Genomic DNA, 9405 nt, shown 5'->3' with positions numbered 1-9405 from the left:
TTTTCTCAAGATTAAAGTAACTTGATTTTACAGCAATGATTTTTCAGCTACTGCTCCATTTTGTTATACAGATCGATTTAGCAATCAATTTAACTACTCAAGGGATCTCTTAACGTTCAGTGTGGGCTAAGGAAATTGGAAAGATCTCTTTAATTGAAAAATTGTCTTACTTCAATAAATACTTGGCTGAAAAATCTGCAATGTTATTGTTTTTTTTTAAAGGAGGATGTACCCTCGGCCTCTGCATGTGGACGATGCATGCTGCCATATTATTAATTATTCACAAAGACCATATAAGGTGATACATCAATAAGCCTGAAGCCACCATCTTGGCAACGCTGTTGCTACTCCTATCCCCTTGATGAAGGTGTGCCGAATGTCCGGGCCTAATACCAAATAGACATCACACCAAAACCTAACATCTAAAGCCGGGTGTCCCATCCAAGCCACTACCTAGATTGGGTCCCACCTTGGTCTGGCATACTCCCAGTGAGCACCGCACGCTGCAAGGGCCGTCACCTCCATCTTCCCTCGGTCCATCCTCAGAGCAGAGCTGATGCACCGACCTTGCCAGGCCTCTCTGCCATCAACGCCACCATGACGCCAGACAGCTTCCTCCTTCTGCGCGAGTCCATCTCCAGACGCGCCCATCGCCGAACCTCCGCGATGCCATGCCGCCGAGATCCGCCGTCGGCCTTATAGTAGATGTAACACCGCTCCTCCTTTTGTCCCCTCCAGCCAGCACGTGTTCCAAAATGATGCCCCCAGGAGGGACAACGGCATCGAAGGTGCCATCATCATCCGACCCGGTAGGCCCAGATCTAGGGTTTCCCCCGGAGCATCACGAGTGGGGCGCCATGACCTACAACAACGATGCCTCAAGAAGGGAACAACGTCATAGACGCCGCCATCGTCCGCCATAACCGTAGTCGGCGCGATTTTCACCGGAAATCACGGCCCCTCGAGCTCATAGCTGACTGAAACCGAACGGAGCTTCGTCGTGAAGACCAAAGCCGCCGTCGGTAGGGAGCCTCCAGCCGCCCCTCACCGGTCCTCCATGCGCCACCGGTTGCCACGCCGGGGCGGATCTGGACGGGACGCCAGACTCGTGGCTTCTGTCCACCCATCTCTAGGCATAGACTCCACCGAGGGGAAGAGCACCATGCCGACCATGGATCTGGCCGCCGCCGCACAGGCAACGGACGCCGCCCTGCCTGCTGCTCACGTATCCAACACTGGAGTCGCCCCTGTCGCCTCCGGGTGATCCCGTAGCCCCCACCATGTCCGGCCCTCCACGCGCAGGACGAGGCACACCGCCGCCAGACCTACCCACGCGCTGCCACGCCCCGGATGAACACGTCGCCGCCGCCCAAGGATGCATGCCCGCGCCGAGCCCTCGCGCGAGGAGAAGATGGGCCCCCGCCGCTGCCAGAACATACCGGGCTTTGCCCGGCGGCGCGGACCGGCGGTGGCGAGGGGAGAAGAGGGGCGGGGGGCTGAGGCGCCGGCGGCTAGGGTTGCCCCTCGGTCGCTCGCGGGGGGAGTAACGCGAGGGGACGCGCATCCTGCAATGTTCTTGTCAAAGCTCCTTTGTTCTTGCATATCCTGTTTGGCCTTCTGGCTCCTACATCCACTTAAAAAAAACATTCCTCTTGTACTCGTCCCCACCCATCACCTCATTGATGCACCTTCTCAACCCTTCCCTTCTCACCAAGTCCTCATTGTTGGGGAACGTTGTAGAAAACAAAAAATTTCCTACGGTTTCACCAAGATCGATCTATGAGTTCATCTAGCAACGAGTCATCGGATGCATCTACATACCTTTGTAGATCGCGAGCGGAAGCGTTCAAAGAACGTGGATGAAGTAGTCGTACACAACGTGATCCGAATCACCGATGACCAAGCGCCGAACGGACGGCACCTCCGCGTTCAACACACATACGGAGCGGATGACGTCTCCTCCTTCTTGATCCAGCAAGGGGGGAGGAGAAGTTGATGAAGATCCAGCAGCACGACGGCGTGGTGGTGGATGCAGGGAGTCACCGTAGCAGGGCTTCGCCGTGTACTACGAAGGAGAGAGGTGTAGCAGGGGAGAGGGAGGCGCCAGGGATGCAGGGTGCGGCTGCCCCCCTCCCCCCTCCCTTTATATAGTCCCCTAGGGGGGCGCCGGCCCTAGGAGATGGGATCTCCTAGGGGGGCGCCGGCCAGGGCTGGAGTGGCCCCCAAGCCAAGGTGGGGCGCCCCCCCACCCCTAGGGTTTCAACCCTAGGCGCATGGGGTGGGCCTAGGGGGGCGCACCAGCCCACTATGGGCTGGTTCCCCTCCCCACTTTGGCCCATGGGGCCCTCTGGGATGGGTGGCCCCACCCGGTGGACCCCCGGGACCCTTCCGGTGGTCCCGGTACAATACCGGTGACCCGAAACTTGTCCCGATGGCCAAAACAGCACTTCCTATATATAATTCTTTACCTTCGGACTATTCCGAAACTCCTCGTGACGTCCGGGATCTCATCCGGGACTCCGAACAACATTCGGGTTACTGCATATACATATCTTCACAACCCTAGCGTCACCGAACCTTAAGTGTGTAGACCCTATGGGTTCGGGAGAAATGCAGACATGACCGAGACGACTCTCCGGTCAATAACCAACAGCGGGATCTGGATACCCATGTTGGCTCCCACATACTCCACGATGATCTCATCGGATGAACCACGATGTCGAGGATTCAAACAACCCCGTATACAATTCCCTTCATCAATCGATATGTTACTTGCCCGAGATTCGATCGTCGGTATCCCAATACCTTGTTCAATCTCGTTACCGGCAAGTCACTTTACTCGTACCGTAATGCATGATCCCGTGACCAGACACTTGGTCACTTTGAGCTCATTATGATGATGCATTACCGAGTGGGCCCAGTGATACCTCTCCGTCATACGGAGTGACGAATCCCAGTCTTGATCCGTGTCAACCCAACAGACACTTTCGGAGATACCCGTAGTATACCTTTATAGTCACCCAGTTACGTTGTGACGTTTGGTATACCCAAAGCACTCCTACGGTATCCGGGAGTTACACGATCTCATGGTCTAAGGAAAAGATACTAGACATTGGAAAAACTCTAGCAAACAAACTACACGATCTTTATGCTATGTTTAGGATTGGGTCTTGTCCATCACATCATTCTCCTAATGATGTGATCTCGTTATCAATGACATACAATGTTCATAGTCAGGAAACCATGACTATTTGTTGATCAACGAGCTAGTCAACTAGAGGCTTACTAGGGACATGTTGGCGTCTGTTATTCACACATGTATTACGATTTCCGGATAACACAATTATAGCATGAATAAAGACAATTATCATGAACAAGGAAATATAATAATAATGCTTTTATTATTGCCTCTAGGGCATATTTCCAACAGTCTCCCACTTGCACTAGAGTCAATAATCTAGTTACATTGTGATGAATCGAACACCCATGGAATTCTGGTGCTGATCATGTTTTGCCCTAGGGAGAGGTTTAGTCAACGGATCTGCTACATTCAGGTCCGTATGTACTTTACAAATCTCTATGTCTCCATCTTGAACATTTTCACGAATGGAGTTGAAGCGACGCTTGATGTGCCTTGTCTTCTTGTGAAACCTGGGCTCCTTGGCAAGTGCAATAGCTCCAGTGTTGCCACACAAAAGCTTGATCGGCCCCGACGCATTGGGTATGACTCCTAGGTCGGTGATGAACTCCTTCACCCATATTGCTTCATGTGCTGCCTCCGAGGCTGCCATGTACTCCGCTTCACATGTAGATCCCGCCACGACGCTCTGCTTGCAACTGCACCAGCTTACTGCCCCACCATTCAAAATATACACGTATCCGGTTTGTGACTTAGAGTCATCCAGATCTGTGTCGAAGCTAGCGTCGACGTAACCCTTTACGACGAGCTCTTCGTCACCTCCATAAACGAGAAACATTTCCTTAGTCCTTTTCAGGTACTTCAGGATATTCTTGACCGCTGTCCAGTGTTCCTTACCGGGATTAATTTGGTACCTTCCTACCAAACTTACGGCAAGGTTTACATCAGGTCTGGTACACAGCATGGCATACATAATAGAACCTATGGCTGAGGCATAGGGGATGACACTCATCTCTTCTATTTCTTCTGCCTTGGTCGGACTTTGAGCTGAGCTCAATTTCATACCTTGCAACACAGGCAAGAACCCCTTCTTAGACTGATCCATATTGAACTTCTTCAATATCTTCTCAAGGTATGTGCTTTGTGAAAGACCTATGAGGCGTCTCGATCTATCTCTATAGATCTTGATGCCTAATATATAAGCAGCTTCTCCAAGGTCCTTCATTGAAAAACTCTTATTCAAGTAGGCCTTGATGCTGTCCAAGAGTTCTATATCATTTCCCATCAAAAGTATGTCATCTACATATAATATGAGAAATGCTACAGAGCTCCCACTCACTTTCTTGTAAACGCAGGCTTCTCCATAAGTCTGCGTAAACCCAAACGCTTTGATCATCTCATCAAAGCGAATGTTCCAACTCCGAGATGCTTGCACCAGCCCATAAATCGAGCGTTGGAGCTTGCACACCTTGTCAGCATTCTTAGGATCGACAAAACCTTCCGGCTGCATCATATACAATTCTTCCTTAAGGAAACCATTAAGGAATGCCGTTTTGACGTCCATTTGCCATATCTCATAATCGTAGAATGCGGAAATTGCTAACATGATTCAGACGGACTTCAGCTTCGCTACCGGTGAGAAAGTCTCATCGTAGTCAACCCCTTGAACTTGTCGATAACCCTTAGCGACAAGCCGAGCTTTATAGATGGTCACATTACCATCCGCGTCTGTCTTCTTCTTAAAGATCCATTTATTTTCTATGGCTCGCCGATCATCGGGCAAGTCAGTCAAAGTCCATACTTCGTTTTCATACATGGATCCTATCTCGGATTTCATGGCTTCTAGCCATTTGTCGGAATCCGGGCCCGCCATCGCTTCTTCATAGTTCGAAGGTTCACCGTTGTCTAACAACATGATTTCCAAGACAGGGTTGCCGTACCACTCTGGTGCGGAACGTGTCCTTGTGGACCTTCGAAGTTCAGTAGTAACTTGATCTGAAGTTTCATGATCATTATCATTAACTTCCTCTCTAGTCGGTGCAGGCACCTCAGGAACATTTTTTTGAGTTGCGCCTTTTTCCGGTTTAAGAGGTAACACTTCATCAAGTTCTACTTTCCTCCCACTTACTTCTTTCGAGAGAAACTCTTTCTCTAGAAAGAATCCATTCTTGGCAACAAAGATCTTGCCTTCGGATCTGACGTAGAAGGTATACCCAACAGTTTCTTTCGGGTATCCTATGAAGACGCATTTTTCCGACTTGGGTTCGAGCTTTTCAGGTTGAAGTTTCTTGACATAAGCATCGCATCCCCAAACTTTTAGAAATGACAACTTATGTTTCTTCCCAAACCATAATTCAAACGGTGTCGTCTCAACGGATTTCGACGGAGCCCTATTTAAAGTGAATGCGGCAGTCTCTAAAGCATAGCCCCAAAAAGATAGCGGTAAATCGGTAAGAGACATCATAGATCGTACCATATCTAATAGAGTGCGATTACGACGTTCGGATACACCGTTACGCTGAGGTGTTCCAGGCGGCGTTAGCTGTGAAACTATTCCACATTTTCTTAAGTGTGTGCCAAATTCATGACTCAAGTATTCTCCTCCACGGTCTGATCGCAGAAACTTGATTTTCCTGTCACGTTGATTCTCAACCTCACTCTGAAATTCCTTGAACTTTTCAAAGGTTTCAGACTTGTGTTTCATTAAGTAGACATACCCATATCTACTCAAGTCATCAGTGAGGGTGAGAACATAACGATAGCCACCGCGAGCCTCAACGCTCATTGGACCGCACACATCAATATGTATGATTTCCAATAAGTTGGTTGCTCGCTCCATTGTTCCTGAGAACGGAGTCTTGGTCATTTTACCCATGAGGCATGGTTCGCACGTGTCAAATGATTCATAATCAAGAGACTCTAAAAGTCCATCTGCATGGAGCTTCTTCATGCGTTTGACACCTATGTGACCAAGGCGGCAGTGCCACAAGTATGTGGGACTATCATTATCAACCTTACATCTTTTAGTACTCACACTATGAATATGTGTAGCATTACGCTCGAGATTCATTAAGAATAAACCATTCACCATAGGAGCATGACCATAAAACATATCTCTCATATAAATAGAACAACCATTATTCTCGGATTTAAATGAGTAGCCATCTCGAATTAAACGAGATCCCGATACAATGTTCATGCTCAAAGCTGGCACTAAATAACAATTATTAAGGTTTAAAACTAATCCCGAAGGCAAATATAGAGGTAGCGTGCCGACGGCGATCACATTGACCTTGGAACCATTCCCGACGCGCATCGTCACCTCGTCCTTCGCCAGTCTCCGCTTATTCCACAGCCCCTGCTTTGAGTTACAAATGTGAGCAACTGCACAGGTATCAAATACCCAGGAGCTACTATGGGTACTAGTAAGGTACACATCAATTACATGTATATCACATATACCTTTTGTTTTGCCGGCCTTCTTGTCCGCTAAGTATTTGGGGCAGTTCCACTTCCAGTGACCGCTTCCCTTGCAATAAAAGCACTCAGTCTCGGGCTTGGGTCCATTCTTTGGCTTCTTCCCGGCAGCTTGCTTGCCAGGCGCGGCAACACCCTTGCTGTCCTTCTTGAAGTTCTTTTTACCCTTGCCCTTCTTGAACTTAGTGGTTCTATTGACCATCAACACTTGATGTTCCTTCTTGACCTCTACCTTTGCTGATTTCAGCATTGCAAATACCTCAGGAATAGTCTTTTCCATCCCCTGCATATTGAAGTTCATCACAAAGCTCTTGTAGCTTGGTGGAAGCGACTGGAGGATTCTGTCAATGACCGCATCATCCGGGAGATTAACTCCCAGCTGAGTCAAGCGGTTATGTAACCCAGACATAGTGAGTATGTGCTCACTGACAGAACTATTTTCCTCCATCTTACAGCTAAAGAATTTGTCAGAGACCTCATATCTCTCGACCCGGGCATGAGCTTGGAAAACCATTTTCAGCTCTTCGAACATCTCATATGCTCCATGTCTCTCAAAACGCTTTTGGAGCCCCGGCTCTAAGCTGTAAAGCATGCCGCACTGAACGAGGGAGTAGTCATCAGCACGTGTCTGCCAAGCGTTCATAACGTCTTGGTTCTGTGGGACAGGCGGATCACCTAGCGGTGCTTGTAGGACATAATCTTTCTTGGCAGCTATGAGGATGATCCTCAGGTTTTGGACCCGGTCCGTGTAGTTGCTGCCATCGTCTTTCAGCTTGGTTTTCTCTAGGAACGCGTTGAAGTTGAGGACTACGTTGGCCATTTGATCTACAAGACATATTGTAAAGAATTTAGACTGAGTTCATGATAATTAAGTTCATCTAATCAAATTAATCAATGAACTCCCACTTAGATAGACATCCCTCTTCTAGTCATCTAAGTATAACATGATCCGAGTCAACTAGGCCGTGTCCGATCATCACGTGAGACGGACTAGTCAACATCGGTGAACATCTTCATGTTGATCGTATCTTCTATACGACTCATGCTCGACCTTTCGGTCTTCTGTGTTCCGAGGCCATGTCTGTACATGCTAGGCTCGTCAAGTCAACCTAAGTGTTTGCATGTGTAAATCTGTCTTACACCCGTTGTATGTGAACGTTTGAATCAAACACCCGATCATCACGTGGTGCATTGAAGCAACGAACTGTCGCAACGGTGCACAGTTAGGGGGAACACTTGCTTAAAATTATTATGAGGGATCATCTTATTCACTACCGTCGTTCTAAGTAAACAAGATGCAAAACATGATAAACATCACATGTAATCAAATAATAATAGTGACATGATATGGCCAATATCACACAGCTCCTTTGATCTCCATCTTGGGGCTCCATGATCATCTTGTCACCGGCTTGACACCATGATCTCCATCATCATGATCTCCATCATCGTGTCTCCATGAAGTTGCTCGCCAACTATTACTTCTACTACTATGGCTAACGCGTTTAGCAATAAAGTAAAGTAATTCACATGGCGTTTCTCAATGACACGCAGGTCATATAAAAGAATAAAGACAACTCCTATGGCTCCTGCCGGTTGTCATACTCATCGACATGCAAGTCGTGATTCCCATTACAATAGCATGAACATCTCATACATCACATATAGATCATTCATCATTCATCACAACTTTGGCCATATCATATCACAAAGCACTTGCTGCAAAAACAAGTTAGACGTCCTCTAATTGTTGTTGCAAGTTTTACGTGGCTGAATTAGGGTTCTAGCAAGAACGAATTCTTACCTACGTGAAAGCCACAACGTGATTTGTCAACTTTTATTTACCCTTCATAAGGACCCTTTTCATCGAATCCGCTCCAACTAAAGTAGGAGAGACAGACACCCGCCAGCCACCTTATGCAACTAGTGCATGTTAGTCGGTGGAACCGGTCTCACGTAAGCGTACGTGTAAGGTTGGTCCGGGCCGCTTCATCCCACAATACCGCTGAAGCAAGATAAGACTAGTAGCGGCAAGAAAGTTGACAACATCTACGCCCACAACAAATTGTGTTCTACTCGCGCAAGAAGAACTACGCATAGACCTAGCTCATGATGCCACTGTTGGGGAACGTTGCAGAAAACAAAAATTTTCCTACGGTTTCACCAAGATCGATCTATGAGTTCATCTAGCAACGAGTCATCGGATGCATCTACATACCTTTGTAGATCGCGAGCGGAAGCGTTCAAAGAACGTGGATGAAGTAGTCGTACACGACGTGATCCGAATCACCGATGACCAAGCGCCGAACGGACGGCACCTCCGCGTTCAACACACATACGGAGCGGATGACGTCTCCTCCTTCTTGATCCAGCAAGGGGGGAGGAGAAGTTGATGAAGATCCAGCAGCACGACGGCGTGGTGGTGGATGCAGGGCATCACCGTAGCAGGGCTTCGCCATGTACTATGAAGGAGAGAGGTGTAGCAGGGGAGAGGGAGGCGCCAGGGATGCAGGGTGCGGCTGCCCCCCTCCCCCCCTCCCTTTATATAGTCCCCTAGGGGGGCGCCGGCCCTAGGATATGGGATCTCCTAGGGGGGCGCCGGCCAGGGCTGGAGTGGCCCCCAAGCCAAGGTGGGGCGCCCCCCCACCCCTAGGGTTTCAACCCTAGGCGCATGGGGGTGGGCCTAGGGGGGCGCACCAGCCCACTATGGGATGGTGCCCCTCCCCACTTTGGCCCATGGGGCCCTCCGGGATGGTGGCCCCACCCGGTGGACCCCCGGGACCCTTCCG

This window comes from Triticum urartu, chromosome 2 (assembly GCF_003073215.2).
Source record: "Triticum urartu cultivar G1812 chromosome 2, Tu2.1, whole genome shotgun sequence".
Lineage (NCBI taxonomy): Eukaryota > Viridiplantae > Streptophyta > Magnoliopsida > Poales > Poaceae > Triticum > Triticum urartu.
The sequence above is the reverse complement of the archived record's forward strand: the minus strand, read 5'-3'. Positions refer to the sequence as shown.